Below are 23,321 nucleotides of genomic sequence, written 5' to 3'. Positions count from 1 at the left end.
TCAAGTCTTGGGGAACTCTAATGTCTGATAAAGGCTGTGCAGATGTGCCTTGATGGATTTGTGTGTTCCCGCTGCCTGACATTTAGGATCTTCCCATAGTTTTATTGTCACAAGTCATCACAGGGGTAAACATACTTGAATATGTGCCAAAACTGCAAATACCAGGCATCTATAGACTGAGTCCTGAGATTCCCAGGCACTGTGCCAGCTAAGAATAAGAACTACGCTCATAGGTCCACGAGGGCTCCTTCAGGAAGTCCTTCGTTGGAACCCCACTGGAGAGCCCTCTGGAATAAGCACCTATGTGTTCCCAAGGGGCTCCGGGCTGTGAGGCTCTGCAACTCCCAACAGCTGGGTCTAAATCCTGATAGCTGTGGGGAAGGTTCTTTCCTTCTTTCTATTTTAATTGAGAAATTCACAAAAGATAGAATGATGTACTCAGCCACTCCCAAATGTGCAACCCAGGGGGCATGAGCGCATTCACAAGTCTATTTAGTTCCAACACATTTTCATGACCCAGAAAGGAAACCCTGTTACAAGGGAGCAGTCACTCCCCATCTCCACCACCACCACACTGGGCCACCACTCATGTTTTCTGTCTTCCGTGGATTTACCTACAGTGGGTATTTCATGAAAATTAAATCCCATAATGGGGGACATTATGATTTGAATATGTCCCCCAGATTTCATGTGGTGGAGACTTTATCCCCAGTGCAATGGTGCTGTGAGTGAGGGTCTCTTACTGTCATTATCCCAGGGGTGGGTTTGTTACTGTGTGAGTGGCTTTAGTTATAAAAGCAAGCCCAGCCCTCTCTTGCTCTCTCTCTCTCGCCATTTAGCATCCTCCTCCATGATGATGCAGCAAGAATGCCCTCACCAGATGCAGTCCCTGGACTCTGGCCTTCCCAGAATCCCCAGCAGTGAGCCAAGACAATTTCTATGGTCTGTAAATGAACCAGTCCAGGGCATTCTGTTACAGTCACATAGAGCAGACTGAGACACCAAGCAGAGGTTTTGCATCTGGCTTCTTTCTCTTGGCAGACTGTCTTAGAGGCCATCGCTGTCCTTGGGTGTATCAAGACGTCCCCCCTTTGTTTCTGCACTCATCAGTTGATGGATGTTGTTCCAAGTTTGGGGCTGTTGTGAGTAGTGGGTGAAGAGCATTCTTGTGCGAGTTTTTGTTCAAATGCCCTGTTTCCATATCTAGGGGCAGAATCGATGGTCTCCTCTGTCTCTGTGTTGAGGACTCCAGCTGTTTCCCTTAGTAGGTGTGCTATTGCACCAGGAGCTTGCGGGGCTCCCGACTCAACATTCTTACCCAAACTTACTATCCCTCCTTTTACTGGGGCCGTCTTAGTGGGTGTCTCATTGTGGCTGAACATCTTTTCAGGGCATATTGGCCACGTGGATGTCTTCTTTGGAAAAAGGGCTTCAGTGGTTCATATTTTTACAAAATTGTCTTTGTTGTTGCTGCTGTTGATTTTGCTGAGCTGTAGAAGTATGTATTCTGGACCATAAGCTCCTAACCTTTTGTGTGATCCAAAGGTGCCTCCTTGTTTCTGGGCAGCTTCTTTTTGTTTTGTTTTCTTTTTTTAAAAAGATTTTTATTCTAATTTGTTATGTAGGACAGCAGAATGCATTACAATTCATATTACACATATAGAGCGTATTTTTTCATATCTCTGGTTGTACACGCAGTCTTCACACCATTCGTGTACTTAGGGAAATGATGTCCATCTCATTCCACCGTCTTTTTAACCTCATGCTCCCCCCCTTTTCCTCCCTTCCCTCTGCCCTGTCTAGAGTTTGTCTAATCCTCCCATTCTCCCCCTCCCCACCGCACTATGAATCAACCTCCTTATATCAGAGAAAACATTTGGCATTTGGTTTTTTGAGATTGGCTAACTTCACGTAGCATGATATTCTCCAACTCCATCCATTTACCTGCGAAGGCCATGATTTTATTCTCTTTTAATGCTGAGTAATATTCCATTGTATTTCACATTTTCTTTATCCATTCATCCATTGAAGGGCATCTAGGTTGGCTCCACAGTTTAGCTATTGTGAATTGTGCTGTTAGAAACATTGATGTGGCTGTGTCCCTGTAGTATGCTGTTTTGAAGTCCGAGGAGTGGGGTAGCTGGGTCAGACGGTGGCTCCATTCCCAGCTTTCCAGGGGATCTCCACACTGCTCTCCATGTTGGCTGCCCCATCTGCAGTCCCCCCCAGCAGTGTGTGTGAGTGCCTTTTCCCCACATCCTCTTCCGGGTGGCTTCTTAACCTTGCTGTGCTTCAGTTTCCTTGTGTAAAGAAAAAGCCCTACGGACCTGGCAGGGCAGCCCTGGAGCTTGGAGAGGGGGAAACTGCAGCCCTCGTGCTGTGCTGGCCATAGCCAGTGCTGGAGTGTGGCTGACCGTGGCTCTGGGTGCACGGGGGCTGGCGTTGGTACTGACCCTTGAGGTCGTCACGAAGTTGAGCTGAGTTGTGCGCCCGTCCTTGGCGCAGCCTCGCACTAGGACGACTCAGCAGATAGTCGCTGTGCCCATCCACACCTCGGGTCAGGCAGGGAGTCAGGGAAGCCTCCTCCGAGACTGTGCACAGAGCTGAGTTCCCCCGCCCTGAGAGCCAACCCGCAGGCAGCCCTGACCATGGGCTTGGAGTTCATTGCTCTGCAGGGGTGGGGAGGTCTTCATCCTACCCAGGCCGGCCTTCAGGTTGAGGAGCACAAAACTTGCTCTTCCCCACGGTGGTTCCTGTGATTGTCCCACCGCCGCCTAAACCCACTTTGCCCTTGAGAGTTTTCTCAGCAGTACTTTAAAATCATGGCTTAGAGATTTAGGCTGGATTTAATGACTGTTTTAACTGTCAGGCTATTAGAAAGTCAGCCCCTTCTCCTCTCAAGGCTGGGATTTGTAATGGCTTAGCTTTAAATGGTCTCCATCAGGAATTTATTTTCAGTTTAATGGGCTAACCCAGGTCTGACTTTCCAAACGATTTCCTTGCCAGATCTAGAAGCAGTGTCAAAATGCAACCTGACCGAGCTAAGAGAAGCTGGGGTATGGATGATGGGCCTGGGACAAAGGGGCGGGAGGGAGGCAAGCGGCGAGGGACAGCCCTGGTGGCCCGGGTGGTGCACCTGAGTCCCTGTGCCCAGAAGGGAAATCTTGGTACCAAATTTTTCGAAAGTGGGTGTGGGACCGGGCTCAAGGCCTGGCTCCTCTTGCCAAGGAAGCATGGCAGAGACCACAACTGGTCTGCAGAACACAGGGCAGCTTCCAGTCCTTCCCTGGTGCCCACAGCGTGCAAATGGCTCCACTGGGTATCAGGAGGACAGGCTTGCAAAGCGCCGCCGACTCAGGCTTACAAGTGTTGAGGTACAGAGGACCCTGCTCAGCTGAGGGAAGGTTACAGACAAAAAAAATTGAGCTGGGGGATTTGATTACTTGAGGAAATTTTGCTTGCAATTGGCAGAAACCCAATTTATCATCATTTAAACAGAAAAGAAAAAGTATTAGAAATGAAGTTTAGTGTCGGACCCTACCTTCAGGCATGGCTTGATCCAGGTCCTGAAACCAGGACATTAGTTCCTCAATTCCCAGCCTTGCTTCTCTTGGCTTTGTTTTCCTTTCAGGCATGTTCTCCCCAGGTTGCAATAAAAATGGCCAGCATCCATTTTATCATCTGAGCAACTCCAGGACAAAAGTGTAAACAGTAACAAACATTCTCCCAATGCCAACAAGACCTGTGGGTTTGGCCCTGACTCTCCTCACAGGGGTCTTGTGCCATTGCTGGGCTGTGGCTGGTCCGGGTCATGGGGGCAAGGAAGTGCTGCCCATTATTGTCTCTTGCCTTCGGGGGATGGCTGGGTCTCCTCAGGGGTTGGCAGCTGCAGTGCAGTAGGCGCTGACTGTCCCCGGGAGCTGCAGAGAGCTGGCTTTGCTTATGGCAAAGGCTGGTGCAGATGGGCAGCCACCAGCAGTGGGCAGGGACTGCTGAGGAAGGGGAGGTTTTGAGTTTGGAAAGGAAATCACCATGTTGGCAAGTGGCTGCCTGCGCGCGCCTTTCCCCTCAGCATCTTCTCGGTGCCCAGACCTGCCTTATCCCAGGTTGCCTCCCGGAGTGTGTCTCGGTTCTGTTACTGAACCCCATACGGGGCTGCAGCACGCGTCGCTCGTGTCACCCTGGCATAGGGATCTTTTAAAAACAGCTACCTGCATATGTGAGTCTGTGAATGCATAGAGACAGACGCCCCAGGCTGTCTCCCTCGGGGCCCCCTATTTTTTTGGGGGAAACCGGGTTCCTGGGACACAGGGTGGTTATTGGGTTGTTTGATTGACAGATGGTGATGAAGGACCTGTGTCCTCCAGAGGCTGAGGAACATGGATGGACAACTCTGGTGGGATGTGTGATAACCTGCCTTTGAATTTCAACCCCACGGAGGCTTCCTTGGTCTCCGGAGGGACACAGGGCAGCTTGCTGAGTGTGACCCAAGAAAGCGGAAGTCCCACGCAGATGCATTCAGATTTTTATGTTCAAATTCATTTTGGAATGGGACATGAGCCTCCGTCCATCCCTTTACTCCTTGTCTCGGTGTCTAAGATTCTTCCTCTGAAAAGGAACCAGATGACAGCCGTGGCTGCAGGGCGGCTGTGACACAGACGGGCTGATTAAAAACGGGCCTGGAGTAGTCTGGCAGGAGCTGGAGCCCGTTGCTGTGTACCCCAGGCTGGGATGGTGGGACTCGCTGGCATCACTGGGTGCAGGGCAGTTGATGTCCAGGTGCAGCCGTAGACACCTGTGCAGAGTGCTCGGGGACAGCAGGGGGAAGCACAGGGCAGCCAGGACAGCAGTGTCTGGCTCAGAGGCCCCAGGACAGATGGAGGCATAGCTGCCCAGGACACTGGGTGCACAGGACAGGCTCTCTGTCCTCTCTGTCCCTGGGATCCCTCGAACCTCCTGGCGTGTCCCGAGTGCCGGGGAGGAGTAGAGGCTGGCGTTTATTTTTGGAAATGACTCCTCTGGAGCTTATTGTACCAGACCCTGTTATCCCACCTCCTGAGCTCAGGGGTGGGTCTTGCTCTCCGTCTGGGGTGGCAGAGAGGGAGGCCCCAGCTCTGCGGGGCAGGGGGGGGAGAACTGGGAGTTTCTGTTTCTAATTTGGGTTCAAGGAGATCACTTCAGCCACAGGGGGCATTGGGCTTGGGTTGTGTCTGGACGCCACCCACTGCGCCTGCCCGGCTCTTGACAAGACCTTCCAACCTTCTGGGTTGAGGTTTCCTCGTCTGCTACAGCACGGTGGGACCTTGGCCACTGGCAGGAGTGGGCTCCAGTGAAGGGGACGTGGGCACAGCCTCGCTGTGGTGGCTTGGGAATGGGGTGGGTGTTCTTCTGAGCCAGAGGGGCCTGTGGGAGGCAGGGCTGGCCTGGCTTCTCTGAGACCCTCACGGGCCTTATGGGGAGGGATCGGAGAAAAAGGTGCTGTAGGTGAGACAGACAGACGTGTTCCCAGCCCCGCTTCCTGCTGCCTGGTGACAGGTGCCCCCTGAGGCGCGGTTGTGGGTGGTGTGCGAAGGAGTGTCTCCTCCCCAGCCGCCGACACATCTTGAAGTGATTCTGGGCCTGGAGCGGGTGCCGGCTGTACCAAGCATGTCACTGTTTCTGGGTGGTCACGTGGGCTTGCTGGGTTGGCAGTTCTCATAAATCTGAAGTGTCACACTGAGGACTTTGTGCTGCAGAGGATGGCTACTGACGTCACCTCCTGCGGCCTTTGCATTGGAGTGCTGCCCACACCCTCCTGCCCTCGGGACAGAGTGCTTATTTTGGAGTTTTGACAGTGTTTTGTTTTCCTCCATTTCAATTTTATGATCCAGGGAAACTCATGCCCTAGGCCTGGATCCCACTGCTGATGGCCGAGTTCAGGGCCAGGGCTTCTAAAAGTTGCTCAAAAGTTGGGAACATGGAGATTCTTCTGGAACTTGATTCTAGCCTAGCAGGTATTTGTGGAAAACCTCAGGGCCAGGAGCCCTGAAAACTCATTAAACAGTCAGAGGCCATTGATCCTGCTTGCATGACATCTTGGGTCTGGAGTAAAGATAGGGCATTAAGTAGATCATTTCAAAAACTGCCCTAAGTGCTCTGGGGATCCACCCACTCATTCCACCCACCTTTCAACCATCCACCCATCCATCCACCCATCCGTCCACCCATCCGTCCACCCATCCGTCCACCCATCTGTCAACCCATCCATCCACTCATCCATCCACCCATCCATCCACCCATCCATCCATCCACCCATATATGAACCCATTCATACATTCCTCTCTTTCCCTCCCTCCATCCATCGTCCATACATCCATCCATCCACACATCCATCCATTCATCTATCCATCCATATATCAACCCATTCATCAACCCATCTATTCATCCTTCTACCCCCTCACCCTTCCATCCATCTACACTTACACACATACATGTATCCATTCGTCCATGGATGCACCCACCTCACCCACTCACCCATCCACCCACCTCACCCACCCATCCATCTTTCCATTCATCCCACAAATGCTAGACAACCTCCTACACAACTATTGCTGGAGGCAAAATGGTGAGTTTGCAGCAGCTGATAGACAATTGGAAAATGTGGTCGGGATGCCTGAAGGTGGTAAATGTTATGGACAGAAATAAAGCAGGTAAGGGGTGGCGAAGAGCAGAGGGGTGGGGAGAGTGTGTGTGCAGGTGTGTTGTGTTTCCCTGGGCACAGACATGATGGTGTGTTTGCGTGTGTGTGTGTGTGTGTGTGTGTGTGTGTGAAGCTGTGGTGGAGGGCTGTGCAGAGGTGTGCAGGGGAGCACTGTGTGGGTGTGTGCGTGTCAGAGTGTGTGCAGGGGCTGTTTGGGCCTGGGGGTTCTGGGAGGACACTCTGAGAAGGCGACGTGGCGCAGAGGCTCAGGAGGACTCTCGGGGGAGAGGCGCATGGGGGTCTGGAGGGAAGCAGTCCAGGTGCAGGAGGAGATTCTCATTTTTTCCAGGACACATTGCAGTAGGAAAAAGCCACTAGGCCCAGGCTGTAAAACAGGGATCTAGAATCTTGTCGCAAACCGTGAAAGATTGGGAAGGAGACTGTGTTGAAAAATGAAAGGGAAAAGTCATGGTGCACTACTTATTTTATCTCAGGTTTAACAAACCACAGTTGGCTTCATGTATCTATCTGCTATGGCTTTCCTACATGGGGTCCCTCCAGAGTTCATGGCACACTGTAGTGACATGTGACATCCCGAGACAAATCGTCAGGTCAGGAGAGCTGTGACCTAATCGAGGATCGGCCCATTGGGTGCATTCCTGACTTGATGGGCTAGCGGGGTGGCCACTGCAGGCAGTGGGCATGGTTGGAGGAGGTGGGTCACCGGGGCCAGCCTTTGGGGATTATATATCTGTGACCTTGGCTCCTTGTACTCTCTCTGCCTCCTGATGGCCAAGAGCTGGGCAGCTTCCTCTGCCACACCCTCACCATGGGTGGGCTGCTCACCCAGGCCCAGAGCAGAGGAGTTGGCCAGCTGTGGAATGAAACTCTTAAACCGTGAGCTCCAAATAAACTTCCTCCACTGAGTTGGTCTTGTTGGGTGTTTTGGTCACAGGGCGGTCAAGCTGACCAACACAGCATCTAAATGGGAAAAAAAAAAATCATGTTTATGATGTCAATTGTCAGAACATGTGTGGATCTTTTTCTTCCATCACTCTGTACGCTGCAGTGTGACAACTCTCCACACAGCGGTCTCGTTGCACTAGGAACTGCCTGTCACCCAGGGATGGTTTAGCGTGTAGGAGACCGTGGGTAGGTTCTATGCAAATACCGCATTCTTTTGTGAAGGGACTCGACCATTCTCTGATTTTGGCGTTCGTGGAGGTCCAGAACCAGTTCCTCAGGGACCTAAAGGACTAGCTGCACCCTTTATAGATGCCTTTAGGGAGGGTCTCCCCCGGGAGCCGTGCAGGGTTTAACCCACTCCGTATGTTAGCTTCTTGTGGCAAAGCACCTGAGGCAGCAGAGTGAGCTGTGGGAAGGTTTATCTTGGCTCCTGTCTTCAGAGGATTCAGACCCTTGTCACGTGGCTCTGTGGCTTGGGGCCTGTGGCGAGGCACGGCCTTGTGGTGGGAGCAGCTGGTGACGCGCAGCTGCCGCCTCGTGGCAGCCAGGAATCCAAGAGAGGGAGAGAGGAGGAGCCCGCATCCGGCACCCCCTTGGGGGGCACACTCCAGTGACCCCATTCCTCCCTCCAGGCCCCAGCCCCAGAAGTTCGCCACCTCCCAAGGCAGGTGGCCTTTGGGGTCCCTCCAGAGGCACCATGCCTGCACCTTCAGAGGGCCTAGCTCTGCAGAGCGTCAGGGACTCTGTCAACTATTGAGAGTGTCACGGTTTTCCTGAGCTGGATCCTATGGCTGTTATTTAAACTCACTCTCTTTTTTGGAAGGGAAGTTATTAGAGAGAGGAAGGGCCGGTGGGGACGGGCGGGAGGGTAAGGAAGGTGGCGGAGTGGCCGATATCTAAGTGTGCGAGCGCATGTGCCAACTCACCTCCGGGCAGCCATGGGTCTGTCTGATTCAAATGCCCCAACGAGGCGTGGACATGTGCTGTCATGTATGATGCTCTTTCTGTCAGTCACAGGCTGTTGTGGCCCCCCACCCCCACACCGTCCAGCTGGCTGAGTGGAGCCGATAGCCACCGTCACTGTCTCTGACTTCAGGGGACCCGGGTCTCTGCTGCGCTGTGCTGCTGGGCAGTGACACAGGACAGGGAAGCGTGTGTCTGAGCGGGACTCGGCCCCACCCACCTTTCCGTGTTGCCCTCTGCGACCTCCATACCAGAAGGACTCGAAGGACGAGCTCCTCTAAGAGGCGCCTCCTACAGGCACCAGGGCACTGGGGAGGCCAGTCCAGCCACCGACACGTGAAGAATTGCCCAGCACCCCTCACCCGCCAAGCTCTGGGCCTCTCTCTCTAATTCCCCACCACTCTGTGAAATGGGGGTGTTTCAGAAGCCCAGAGGCTGTCGACTGAAATAGTCATTTCAGAGCCCAGACCCCGGAGCTTCACGTCACCCACGCACGTCATTCTCGATTTATTGCTTCTTCTGCTTTCTTAGCTTTCAGCAGTTTTGCGCGTACCATCTGTAATAAGGAGGCTGGTTGTGTCAGGCGCTCTGTGTTTGAGCCCTGCTCTGTGCTGGGCCCTATTTGTAAATGGTCAGCTCCACTGGATATAGCTCAGGAACCAAAGTGCCTTTTTCTTTTTTTCTTTTGGTACCAGGAGTTGAACTCAGGGGGCACTCGACCGCTGAGCCACATCCCCAGCCCTATTTTTATATTTTATTTAGAGACAGGGTCTCGATGAGTTGATTAGTGCCTCACCATTGCTGAGGCTGGCTTTGAACTCACGATCCTCCTGCCTCAGCCTCCCGAGCTGCTGGGACTACAGGCGTGTGCACCACTGCACCCGGCTATGAACCAGTTTCTTGATGAGGTCATTTTCTAGCTGGGCATGGTGGCACATGCTTGCAGTTGCAGAAAAGCAGGAGGCTGAAGCAGAAGGATCATGAGTTCGAGGCCAACCTCAGCAACTTAGTGAGGCCCCTGTCTCAAAATAGGTAGAGGGCTGGGGATGTGGCTTAGTGGTGAAGCTCTTCTTAGGTCAACCCTCAAAAAGAGGTACCAGAAAAAAGGGGGGGGGTGTCACGTTCTGAGATGCCATGTAAAGTCCTGCTGGGGAAGTGAAGAGCTATGATTTATCCAGCACGTTCTCAGGGCCAGACACATGCATGTGGTGCCTGAAAAACACGGTCCCAAGAACCTTCAGAGGGCTCCGTGAGGCAGGCATGTGACTCCCGAGTTATTGACAGGGAAGGTGGGGCTGAGCAAGGGCAGCTTTGGACAAGAGCCACACATGGCCCTGGACTCCTACTAGGATCACGGGCCAGCTGTCCCCTCCCCAGGGTGCACTGGCTGCCATGAGACCCCGGGCAGGGGAGCGGGGGATGTCAGTGCACAGCTCAGATGTTTACTAGGAACTCGAGGGTTTTTAGTAGTAGAAATCATAGTCATAATCATGATCAATGATGACGATTGCTGTGGTGTTGGGGATCTGACCCAGGGCCTAACGTGATAGGCCAGTCGTCTGCCCCTCAAATTATTTTCCGCAAAGAACTGGCCTGTCCCATTTTTGGCTTTTGGTTTCCGGTCCTTTGTGGGTGGACACATCCATAAATGAGGTGGCCTTCAGGAGGAGGCTGCCTGGGAAGCTACCTGCAGAGAGCATGGTGGGTGGGCAGCGGTGTCAGATGGCTATGAGCAGCCTGTGGGGGACAGTCCTTCCAAGTACCCGTGGAAGTGTTCGAGGAGAAAAAGAGGCTGGGCAAGCTGGGGAGCGGGCAGGAGGGGAGGGGGCCAGGGTGTGGGAGAGGCAGCGAGGCCGGGCTCAGGGGCTACGGCAGAGGATGGAGCAGGAAGGGTGTCTGCTAAGGGCTTGGAATTATTTTATTGTTGTTGTTATTATTATTATTATTTTGCCACTCTGGGATGGAACCCAGGGTCTTGCACATGCTTGGCAAGTGCTGTCCCACTGAGTCACATTCTGGACCCCAGAGAGGCCAGGCTTCCAGAAGATGTGGGCGTGGGGTGAGAGGAAGCCCTCGTCCCCCCAGACTTCAGTGAACACCGGGCTTATTCTCCAGCGCCCTGGGGGCCCAGTGACGGCTCGCTGGCTCTCAGCACTGGGGCTGATGGGCACCAAGAGGTGGAGGAAGCGCAGGTTCCTGTCGACCACCCATCTCCTGGTGCCCTCTGGGAGCAGGACGTCTCCCAGGCGGTTCACTGGGCGTGACGTGTAGATGGTGGTGCAGTTCATAAGAGTGTCACGGGACTAATAGTGATAACAACAATAAAAAGAGCCATTAACACCTATTATGCACCTAGTGTGAGCCAGGAGCTGCGCTGGGCATGTTGGGCACATTTATTACACAACAGTTATGGAGGTGGGCGTGAAATCCCCGCTGTGATAACCAGGTGTATAATTTATTTTTAACTGTCAGAGGAAGGAAGAGACGAACCTCAAATCAGGGAAGTAAAAGAGTTCTGAGAAATAAAGGACTGAGCTGCAAAACAGGAGGGATGGAGGTGATGTTGGGGGTCAGCAGGGGGAAAGGGGGCTGGGGTAACACAGACAGTGAGCTGACCATGCTGGCCAATGGCCACAAGCCCACCACCACCCGGGACCCTTGCCCTCTGCCACCATGACCTTCTGCATTCTTTCTGAATTAACTTTTTATTACTGTAACAGAGCAACCAAAGAAGGCTACTTTATAAAGAAAAGAGGTTTACTTGGCTCACAGTTTTGGAGGCTGACAATCCACACAGCATGTCATAGGCTCTGACCAGGGTCCTCCTTGGCTGCATCAGCCCATGGCAGGAATGTGTGGGCTTCTGTGTTCCCACGGTCACTTCCTCTCCTTAGAAAGCCACCTGGAGTCAACCACTGGGTTGCTACCCTAATGACCTGACCTAATCTAATTACTCTCACAAGTGGCTGGATTCCACACCACAGTTGGATAGGGCTTGCACCTTCCTAATGATATTTATGTAAGACTTTGGGGATCAAGGTCCTGCAGGAGTCGGGGGCCAGGCAAAGTATTCAGGGCATAGCCCTTTCCGACTGGCCCCTGTGAGGGGCCCATGGAGCATGGCCCCAGTGATGGTGGGATTTGCGAGGCACCATCCAGGAGGGATCTGGAGGAAGCGCCATAGCGCAGGGTCCCCTGGGACAGGGCGTTGGGGACTGAGGCCTCTTACCCTAGCTGTGAAGCCCACTCCCTGCTCGGGCATCATCCAGCCGTCCTGCCTCCTGAGGACCTAGCCCTGCTCACCCTCACGAGCATCCCTTCCCCAGGCCGCAGCTGCCCAGCCAAGCTGCATGGAATCCCACCCACAGAGCAGACCCTGAAGTCCCCGAGCTTTGTGTAATGTGTTGTGTAATAGGTGATTACAGGTTAGTCCCCAGGAGTCGCAGGACCACCGTAGCCGGCTCCCTGGCTTCTCTTGTGCTCAGGGTGGGTCCCTGGGGAAGGGAGTTTTCTTTAAGGCTCGTGATTCCCACTGCCCTTGAAGCCCAGGCGCCTCTGCATGCTGGGCCTGACGGTGACTGGGTGCTTGGCTGGGTTGGCTGCACAAATGCAGGGCCAGGTGACGCCGGGAACAGAAACGCTCAGGGATCCGAGGGAGAACTTCTGTGGCCTCCTTGGTGGTGCAGTTAGGAGCAGAACCAGAACCAGACCCAGAGGGAGGAGAGCAGGCGGGCGGGAGGAGCAGGTGCCTCCTCTGGATGGGGGGGCTGGGCAGCGTGGAGGGTGGGAGCTTAGGGAGCTGCCTCAGGCACCAAGAGCCGCCCTGTCTGTGGGGTTGGGGCTGGTAGAGGGCAGCAGTGGGGTCCTGGAGGCAGAGAGCACCTGGAGGTGGGGAAGACTGAGGACTTCCTAGGTGGTGGCAGAAAAAAGAGGGCGAGAGGCCTGGAACCTGGGCTCAGAGGAGCCCAGTGGCCCGAAACTGAGCTTGCTGTGCTGGGCAGGAAACTGGCCCAAGGGGAGTCCCCTGGATGCCATGTCCCTCTTCGACATGGGACTCCTTCTTCTGAGCTGGGTACTGCTGCGGCCTGAGTGCAGTGTGAGCATGTTCCCAGAGGCCCTCTTTGGAAGCTTGGTTCCTAACATGGTGACAGTGGGAGGTGGCGAGACCTTTAATAGTTGGAACCTAGTACATTGGGGGCGCTGCCCTCAGAGGGGTTAATGCTGGCTCCTTTTTCTCTTTATAAAGTAACCAGACTCAGGTATTTTGTTATAGCAACACAAAAATGTACAAATTCAAGCGTAAATCCCCATCAATTGCTCTCTAACCCACTCTTTCTTTTGCACTACATATAACAAAATTTATTTTTTAAGAAGCTGCAGGTCCATTGTGTGACCCAAATAGAGCTATGCAAGAGCTGTACGAGGAATTTGGTCTTTTAGGCCAGTAACTCACGGTCTCTTGTTATGTGCGGGAGGTAATCAGGCATCGGGAGAGCAGATGTGCTCCATCCGCCTCCACTGCTCCCTCGCTGTTCCCCTCCAGGATGCCGGAGCTCCCTGCAGCCACCTCTCCTCTCCGTGGGTTCTTGCCCCAGCCTCTGTGGGCCCCAGGGCCTTTGCTCTGCTGTGGTTTTGTCCACCCCTTTCCCTGGTGTCCCCTGCTACTCACCCTGTCCCCTAGAAGGTGAGCTCTGGAGCTTAAGGTCACCGGGCGACTCACAGCATGATGGCCGTGGTGGCTGAGTGTGGTCACTTGCTCTACACTGTGAGCCCAGGGAGAACATCACCCTTGCAGTGTGGAGTGGGTGGTCCACACTCTGTCTTAGGAGTGGGGTCAGGAGCTGGGCATGGCCCTTCCGTCTTTAGAACTGAGATCTCACCCTGACACTGTGCTGCCCACCACCAGTGGCCTCAACCAGGAGTCCAGGAAGACTTCAGTGCCCCGAGGCTGCCTCTCTCTCTCCCCTGGGGATCCTTGAAGCTGAAGGAGCCAGGGAGGCTGTGAAAGGCTCTCAGGACAGGTAGTGTCCCCTTGAGAGGAGTCACACAGGACACCAGCCAACAACAAATACTAACACTACAAGTGACTGAGAGAGAAGAGCAGGTGATGGCATTTTCTTAAAAAGAAAAAAAAAACAATTAAAAAAATCCTTTTCTCATAATGAAATCCAACCACCATGGAATTTTCAGAAGCCCCAAATCCCCTTTATTAAAGTGTGCTATGTACACACAGTGGAATATTACTCAGCCATAAAGAATGACCTTATGACATTTGCTGGTAAATACATGGAACCGGAAGATACCAGGCTGAGTGAAATAAGCCAATCCCCCAAATCCAAAGGCTGAATGGTCTGTCTGATATGCAGATGCTGACACACAATAAAGGGCATGATGGGAAGGGAGAGCGGAGGGGAATGGGAAAGACAGTGGAGTGAACTGGACATCACCGTCCTGGGTTCATATGTGAGCACGTGACCCATGTAGCTCCTCATCATGTTCAACCACAGAACAGGAAGTTCTGCTCCATGTATGTCTGATATGCCAAAACACGATCTACCGTCATGTGCAACTACAAAGAACAAGTTAGAAAAGGCAAAAGCTCCCTTTATTACCCTCATTGGCAAGTGTAGTCATGTTTGCCACCTGTCCAAAGGCCGAGCACTGAAAAGAGAGCATTTACATGGTGACATTTCCAGGGGCATGTCCTACAGGTACCAGGGCCATTAATGATCAGTAGAGCAGGCCTCCCAGCTGTCTGGGAGGGCCTTCACCCTCTGTCCCCTGCCCGGGGCCTGAGGATCCGCCCCAGGGCCTGCGCATGGGCAAGTCCGCCCCCAGTTCCACCCCAGCCCAGAATCTGCTCTAATGGGTGCGCTGGTTTGAAGTTAGAATCCCAAAGAAAATCGGATTTAAGGGATGAAGGACTCTGACCACAGCTGGCCTTGGCGCTGTTCTAGTCGCAGCCCTTGCTGCTGAAACAGCTATTCAAGTGTGGTCACCTGGGCAGGGACGTTTGTCTTGCTCCATCTCCAGAGAGACAAAATACTATGATTGATTGTTCGATTTTGCTGAGCTGGGGCAGAAATCCTGCACGTGTAGCCTCCATGAATGGCCTCAGAGGCCGCCGCGCCCCCTGCTCTGTTGGTAGCTTGGTAGCTACTGAAACGGCCCAGGAAGCCCGCAACCTGTCCCTGGAGACGGTCGCCCCCACCCCATCAGCAGGTGCAGAAGCCGAGCAGGGTGGGGGTGAGCTCTCCATGAATCCTGAGAAAATGTGTGGCAGCGCCCCTGGAGGGTGGTGGTGGGTTTATTCACTTTTTTATACATAAGAAAAGTATTTCATTTGTTATGAAAGCATACATTGCTTTTGTCCTTAAAACAGCAACAAAATACAAGGTTTTAAGAATTTTCTTCTATCAAGCCTTTCACTGCAGGATAGCTTGTCCCTGGATCCATTCTCTGAAACTCATCTGACCGCTGAATGGAGTTGCCCTTGCGCCGTGGGCTCCGCACCCTGAACTGCGCGCTCCCTCCCGTGGGCCTCCCTCCCGCGGGCCTCCCTCCCGCGGGCCTCCCTACACTGACGCACCCTGCAGGATCTCAGAATATTTACATCTCTCTCTCTTCCTCTCACAGTGGTGAAGTGCCTGGTCCAGGGTCACACCCACTTTCAGTGACAAGCGGTCATTTGCTAATGTAATCAGCAAGCATTTATAGCCCTGGGAGAAGGGTGAGCAGGGCTTCTGCTGAGAGGCATCTGGTCCCTGGGGGAAGGGACCTGGGACAGCAGGGCCCTGTTCCTGCAGTTAGCAGTGCTGGGACTCAATAGGCCCCAGGAGGCACGTGCTCTGGAAGTTCAGCCGGGACTCCTCAGCTTAGGCCTCCTGACCAGGCCATCCTCTCCTTCCCACCGAGGGCTGTGATGTCACCAACTCTGCCCAGTCTCAGCCCTTCCCTGTCTTGGAATCCCCCTCCCAGGATCTGAGGCCTGTGAGCACCCCTCTCTAAACCCGGCTTTTCGGATGCTCCTGGGGCTGTTCAGCAAGCTGTCCCTGGCTGCAGGTCCTCTTCCTGATCCACTGAGCCCAGCGTGATCAGCGGGGTTTCCTGGCTGGTCTTCTGGGGCTCCCACAGGTGACAGGGAGATGGCAATGTTTGAATAAATAGGAACAGGGTCACATCAGCAGTAATGGGGCGCCTCGAAGAAGGGAATGGACCCAGAGAGGGGCTGGGCTGAGGGGGCTGCCCGGGGAAGTGGCCCTGGAGGCCAGGCACAGGGACAGGCAGGCTGGGTCTGCACACGCGGTGGGATTTGGGGATCAACTGGGACTCAGTATTCCCCGTGGAGGGAGCAGCTTGTCCAGAGGGGCCACCGGAGGCCATCAGAGAGCCTGGCCTTAGGGAGGGTGTGACTTCATTCCGGAGCTCTGGTGACTGCAGCTGGCATGGCTGTCAGAGGGTGCTTTTTAAAACAGTTGAAAATATGACTCTCTCTGGAGTGCCTGGGGGGTGGGCCAAGGTCCCTTCAGTCAGGGACAAGGGAACGAGTGGGGTGGGGGAGCAGTTCCCGGGGCAAGTGTGCTGGCACCAGCAGAGCCTGAGGCTGGCCCCCTGCAGGGCAGCAGGCCTCTGACCCCCTGGGCAGCTCTCCTCTTCCAGGTGGAACTCCTTCTGCAGGGGCTTCGTGGCTGGCTTGGGCCACCCAGCCTTCGGGCTCTGCTGCTTCTTCCTGTTCTCAGGTGACCCACCGGGGCTCCTGCAGCCACACCTTATCCCAGAATCAGGGTCCCAGGGACACATCTCTGTGGCTCAGAGCCCTACAGGTCAGTGCGCGACTCCACTGAGCTTTAGTGGACAGTACCGACCAGGCGGGACATGGGTGCCCCTGGACAACCACACATCCCCCCCGTCCAGCGACAGTGAGCTCAGCAGACACTTTCTGCACTAGTTTTTCTTAACAAGGAAAAATGGCTTCCAGTCCTCATCTGTCAGATTCTGGAGCCCTTCCCTCATGTCTCCAGAGCCTGAGAAGCAAGGAAAGGATGGGAGGAATCTCTTGCTGGACCCCAGAAATCAGGGTCCAGACACCTGCCCCCAGGACCTGGGCACTTCCTCACTTCCTCCTTATACCCCAAACCCAGAGGAGGGGACCCAACGCTGGGGGACATGAGTTCTAACAGCTCATCAGATGGCACAGTCTGCTCCTGGAACCAGGAAGCCTGTGGGTTAGCGTCTGGGATTTTTGGACTCCATGGGGTCTGGTTCCCTTTGGCTCCTTGCTCTCCTCCATCTCATCTCAGCCACCCTCCCTGCAGCTGGGCTCTTGCCTAGACAAACAGGCGGCGGAAGAGTCGAGACATCTAAATACCAGCAAAGACAGGCACTGCTCAGGTACAGGGGGCTATGTCCCCCCCAAACCCTTGGCAAGTTGGAAACACATTCCATGCATCTGACCTGCTGAGCACCGAAGCATCCTGGAGGCCAGAGGATATTTCTCTGCCCTCATGATCGTGGCTGGCCAGGAGCCCAGCATCTCCAGAGAAGACAGCCCACACATTGAGCCCAGGAAGCCCAAACGTGGAGTGCAGTTTCCATCTAATGAGTAGCACCTCCCATCTCCTTAAACTGAAAATCCAGGCTGACGTCACAGTTGGAGTCTACGCATCAGGGCAGGAGCCAGTGAAAGCATCTCTCTGTTGACCTTAAGAAGCGGGTTAAGGATTCTGTGAGCCGAGTGGGCTCTTTCCAGGGCCTTGATCACACAGCTTCGTGGGCAGGGCAATTTCCAGGCAGGCTGGTCAGTAAACCCTGCTGCTGTCGCAGTTTTGTGAATTGGGAACTGGAAGCTCTGGGCGGTGCCGGGCTCATACTTCGGAACACGGCAGCTCCCAAGTTCTGCCTTCTCTCCCACAGAACCCGCCTTAGAGGACAACAGGTCTCTCCTTGCTGAAAGACCCATGTGCCACTGAGGTGGCAAGGAAAGATGGCCCCTGCCTATGCCAGGACCTCAGACAACTCCTTGACAGGCACCCTGTACAGAGCAGCATCAACTCATGGCTGACTAGTGCACCCCACAGAGCTGCCTCTTTATGGTAGCTACCTCTTCACAGCCCAGAGGTGCAGCTGCAGCATCGTAAGTGACACTGGGAAGATGCATCCGTTCTGTGTAGAGGACAGTGGTCATAAATAGTGATGGGACCTCTGTTCCACCAAACTTAGGCGCGTATTAGAAGCGATGTAATGCACTCCTCTGTGCGAGGAGGGAGAGAGCTCAGTGAGATGGGTAAAGGAGAGGGAAGGCGTGCGGCATGATTGGCATTCCTTTCAATAAAACCTCAACCTCTTCCTTAGAGTGTGTATGTGAGTGCCTGCATGACAGAGCACCTGCATGCGCACGTGTTTGTGTGTGCACGTGTATGTTTGTGTGGGGTAGATGTAGAAAAATCTGGAAGGGCCCACAGCAAATCATTAATGATGGTTAGTTCTGAGTAATGGAAAAAAGACAAGGAGGCTCACTTTCAATTTTTATAGCTGAGCTAAAAACATTTCACAAGGATCCTGCGTAACTGCAGTTCACCATTGTAGTCATTTTAAAGTGTGCAGAGCAGTGGTTCCAATGCAGGCACAGAGTTCTGTGCTGTCCCCACTGTCGAACCTCCGAGCATTCTCATGGCCCTAAAAAGAAACCGCAGACCCCGTGAGCAGCCACCTGTTCCTCTCTCCCGTGGTGAGGGCTCCTCTACTACCTGTTCGGCATCCTTGCCTGACCTGGACCTTTCACACAGTGGGAACATGCCACTCACGTTCCTGGGCTCCTTCCCTTTAGCAGGACATCTGTCAGGATCGTTTACGCTGTGGCGTGGGTGAGCACCCATTCCTTTTTGTGCAGAATAACATTCCACCTCATGAGTGTTCCCCATTTTGTTCATCTCTTCATCAGTATCCTCCACTCAACACTGGGTGGGTTCCACATTTTGGCTGCTGTGACTAAGGCTGCTGTGGACATTGGTATCTAATGTCCACGATTGGTTTGCTCCAGACACCTGATTTCAGTTCTGTTTGGTACACACTTCAGAGTGAAATCGCTGGGTCACACAATAAGTCTCATTGAGCTTTTCAAGGAACGAACTCTTCCCACTAGCTGCACCGTGTCCATTTCTACCAGTGAGGAACAAGGGGCCCGGTTTCTCCATGTCTTGTTAAGTTGGGGGTGTTAATTGGCTTCTCGAGGTGGTTTTGATGTTTATTTTCTTGATGATCAACAGTGGTGAGCATCTCTCCATGTGCTTCTGGATCATTTGTTTCTCTTTGAGAGAGGTCTTCCTTTCTTCCTATTTATTTATCTGTCTGTCTGTCTATCTATTTTTGTAGTGCTAGGGATCAAACCCAGAGCCTCACTCATGCCAGTTAAATGTTCTACCCCTGAGCCCTATGTCCCACTCATTTTTAAATCACGTTCTTGTCTAAGTTGTTGATTCGTGAGGTTCTCCCTGTATTCTGTATTACCAGTCCCCTCTCGAATGCATGATTTGAAAATGCCCTCTCCCATTCTGCGGGCTGTGTCTCATTTCTCCAGTGTCCTGGTGTCACCGATGTTCTTGGTTTTGATGAAATGCAATCCATCTACATTTTTCTTTTATTGGTTGCATGCTTGGTGGTGTAACTCATGGTCAAATCCATGGCCACAAAAATGTATCTGTGTTTTCTTCTAAGAGTTTTTACGGTCTTAGCTTTTCGGATCAGCTCTTTGACCCACTTTGAGCAGTTTCTGGATGTGGTTCGAGGTAAGGGTCCGCCTGCTTCCTTTACTGTGGCCACACAGTGGTCCATCCTCATTTTTTTGGAAAGACTATTCTTCCCTTTTGAATGGTCTTGGGCCTCATTGAAAATCAGTTGACCATAGACATGAGGGCTTGTTTCAGGACCTTTATTCCATCCTGGTGATTTCCGTGTTCTTAGGCCAGTGCCCACCATCGCGGCCGTGGTTGCTCTGTGGTGCATTCTGGAGCAGGGGAGTGTGAGTCTTCCTACATTCCTCATCTTTCAGGTTGCTCTGTAGAGCCAAGGACTTTCACAATCCCACATGAGTGTGAGGGTTGGCTTTTCCATTGTTCAGCAGAGCCCTTGAAATTTTGACAGGGATTGCAGTGACCCTGTGGGCCATTTGGAGCGTAGTACTAGCTTACTATTAAACATCCCGTAAATGAACACAGAACATATGCAGTTATTGAGGTCTTTTTAAATGTCTTACACAGTGTTTTGTAATTTTTTTTTCATTTGCTTGTTTGTTTTGAGGTGCTGAGGATCAAACCCAGGGCTTCACCTTTATAAGCCAGGGTCTAACACTGAACTATGTCCCAGCCTTAACACTTGAGGATATCTTCTACCTCCTTGGTTAAATTTCTTTCTAAATATTTTTATTCTTTTTGATTTTATCAAAAATGGAATTGCTTTCTTAACTTCATTTTCAGATTACTCATTGTTAGTGTGTAGAAATACCATCACTTTTTATATAATGGTCATGTATCCTGCAACTTTGCTGGATTCTTTGCTTATGGACTCTAAAACATTTATTTTATTTTAGTGTGTATATTATTTTGGATTTTCTATGTAAGATCATACTCTTTTGTAAATACAGAAAATTTTAATTTCTTCTTTTCTGTATAGATGCCTTTTATTTCTTTTCTTTTTTTTTTTTTGCCTAATATCCATGGCTAGACCCTCTGGTGCTGATTGAAATGGCAAGTGCGGACATCTTCTTCTTTCTGACATTAGGGGGCGCACTTCTGGTCTTGCACCATGAAAGTATAAAGTTCTCTGTGAGATTTTCATAGGTGTCCTTTATTAGGTGGAGGAAATTCCCTTCTATTCCTACTTTGTCGAGTGTTTTTATCATGAAAGGCTTTAGGATGTCATCAAATTGTTTAGATGATCTTATTTTTTTTCTTCCTTCCATCAAGGAAGGAGCATTATATGTACTGTCATGTTGAAGCCTCCTGAGACACTCCCTTCTTAGCCTTGGCGTATAACCCTTAGTATGCTGCTGGATTCGGTTCCCTAGTGGAGGATTTTTGTATCAACATTCTTTAGAGCTATGGGTCTGTAGCCCATTTGTGAGGTCTTGGTTTGACTTTGGTATCAGGATTATGCTTGCTTCGTAGTATGAATTAGAAAGCATTCTTCCACCTCTAACTTCTAGAAGAGTTTAAGAAGTGTTGGTACCAACAATACTAAACAATGTTATAATGGCAAACAAATGTTGATTCTTTAAATCTTGATAGAATTCAGCAGTGAAGCAGTCTTTCCCTGGAATTTTGCTGTGGTAAGTCTTTTGCTTACTGATTTAAACTCTTTACTTTTTCTATGTCAAAATCATTTTTTAAGGCAAGTTTGTGTTGCTAACCTCTAACTTGTGATTTTCCTGTGTCAGCCTCCTAAGTAGCTGGGACTACAGGTGTGGGTTACTGTGCCTAGCTTTGTCATGTCTGTTTATATTCCTATTTCTTACTGAATGAGTCTTAGTATATTTCTAGAAATTTCTCCAATTGCTCTAGGTTCTCTATGTTGTCAGCATAAAATTTTTAAGGGCATTTTTGAATCATTCCTTTTATATACATGTATACAATTGCAACGTGACCAACCTCAATTGAAAATATTCAGAAAACATTGTGTCTGTACTGAATAGGTACAGACTTTTTTCTTGCTATTATTTCTTAAACAATACAGTATAACATTTTTTTTATATAACATTAACACTGAGTAGGTATTATAGGCAGTGTAGAGATGACTTAAAGGAGAGATGGGGGCTGGGGCTAGGGCTCAGGGGTAGAGCGCCTGTCTAGCATGTGTGAGGCAAAGGTTTGATTCTCAGCACCGGATATAAATAAATAAAATAAAGAATATTTTTAAAAAATATGGGGAGATATATGTGGGTTCTATGCAGATACAAGGCTGTTTTTCATAAGGGACTTGAGCACTTGTTGATTTGGGGACCATGAGGGTCCTGACACCAGTGTCCTAAAGACACAGATGGATGAGTACATACCGAAGACCTTTTCTGCCTCTTTCATCATATTGAGATTCTCCCACTTCCATCCCTCTCTGTTGCTTTATTTTTCTCCAATGCATTTATTGCTGCCTTATATATCATATGGTAGACTTGTTCGTTGTCTATTTATTTTATCTCTAGTATCCAGAATGAGCCTCTAAACTGCTCTCAGTTCTGTCCTTTCTTCATATCCATAAATGCAGCTTAAGTATTAAGCTTGCAGTTTTCCCCAAGATATGCCACAGCATCAGTCAGTTTTATCTGACAGTGAAAACCAGCCTGGGCTGTCACTCCCACCCAGGCTACCCTGCATCCTAGGCAGTCTGAATTTCCAAGGCTGGAGAAGGGAGTGGCTCCTTGTTAGCAAGCATCCTTGGGCTTCTCCATCTGAGAGTATGGGAGCCCAGCCCCGGACTCCCCCTGCTCTGGAAACTGCCTCTAGCTTCTCACCTTCCAGCCCCTGCCTTTGGTCCACACCCCCAGCCCAGTCCTCCAGTTCTTCCTCCATTCAAGATGCCAAAATGATTTTCCAAAAATGCATCAATCTATCTCGGTCACTTCTGCATTGTGAGAACAGTCCCTTACAGACGAAGGTGGAACCTTCGACACCAAGGGCCACAACTGTATAGAGGCCACCTTTGTCCTTTGGGACTTCAGCAGAGCTTTCTAGCCGCCATAGAACCTCCTTGTGGCCCTGCTGCTGCTGATCATTCAGGGAAGGCACTAGGACCTGGCCATCCCGTTTACCCCTCTGCTTGGGGCCAGGCAGAAAATAAGGGAGGGGATGCAGGTCAACACACAGAAATTAGCTCAGGCTTGCATCTGCCCTGTGTCCGGGAATGGCGGGAGACCAGGGCAACTCTGCTGGGGGCTTTGCGGAGGAAGGGAGACAGAGGGGGTGGCTGCACATCTAGATGGTCCCTGTCACTTTGGCCTAATGGTCAGTAGGCCCCCTTTTCACCCTACAAACAACACTGGCTAGCATGGAAGATTTGCTTTCACTCCAGAGGTGGTCATGGGCTCCCAGGTGGGCGGCCACAGGGAGCAGGAGGCCTAGGAAGGGGAAAAGAACAGACTGGAAGGAAACAGGTCCGCAGAAAGAGCTTCTGGCCTGCAATGAAGACCAGCCTTTGGTTCCCAGCTGCGCAAGGCCAGAGGGAGCACATATTTCCATGTCATTTAAATGTGCAATTATTGACTCCACCACTCTCTGTTTCAACAGAGACTTCGTTAATTATTCCCTGATGGAATAATATTTGTCTCCGCAATGCAGAAAACCTGGGACGACGAGCGAGGCCCCTCCTCCCCGGAAGTCCTCCCGCCCCGCGCGCCCCACCCCCAGGTTTCCCTGAGCGGCGCTGGGACCGCGCCTCCTCGCCGTGCGCCGTTCGCCCGGCGCCAGCGCGCCCCCGCGTGGCCGTCTTGGAGAAGCGCAGCTTCTGCCAGGCAAGGTCTGGTTTTGATTGAACTCCATTAAGTTCAAGGGCTTAGCGAGAGTCTGGCTGGGAGTGGGGCTCGGTCCTGGGCCCTCCAGGGGCTATAAACAAGAACTCTTGGCACGTGGGGTGGGGATGGGAGCACGTGGAGACAGATGAATGCACAGATGAGGTTAAGAGTTAAGGTCGGAGCCAGACTGTCTAAGCTACCTCCCGGCCACTACTAGGG

The sequence above is a fragment of the Spermophilus citellus genome (assembly GCF_964194105.1).
Source record: "Spermophilus citellus genome assembly, chromosome: 1".
Lineage (NCBI taxonomy): Eukaryota > Metazoa > Chordata > Mammalia > Rodentia > Sciuridae > Spermophilus > Spermophilus citellus.
Note: the sequence above shows the minus strand (reverse complement) of the source record.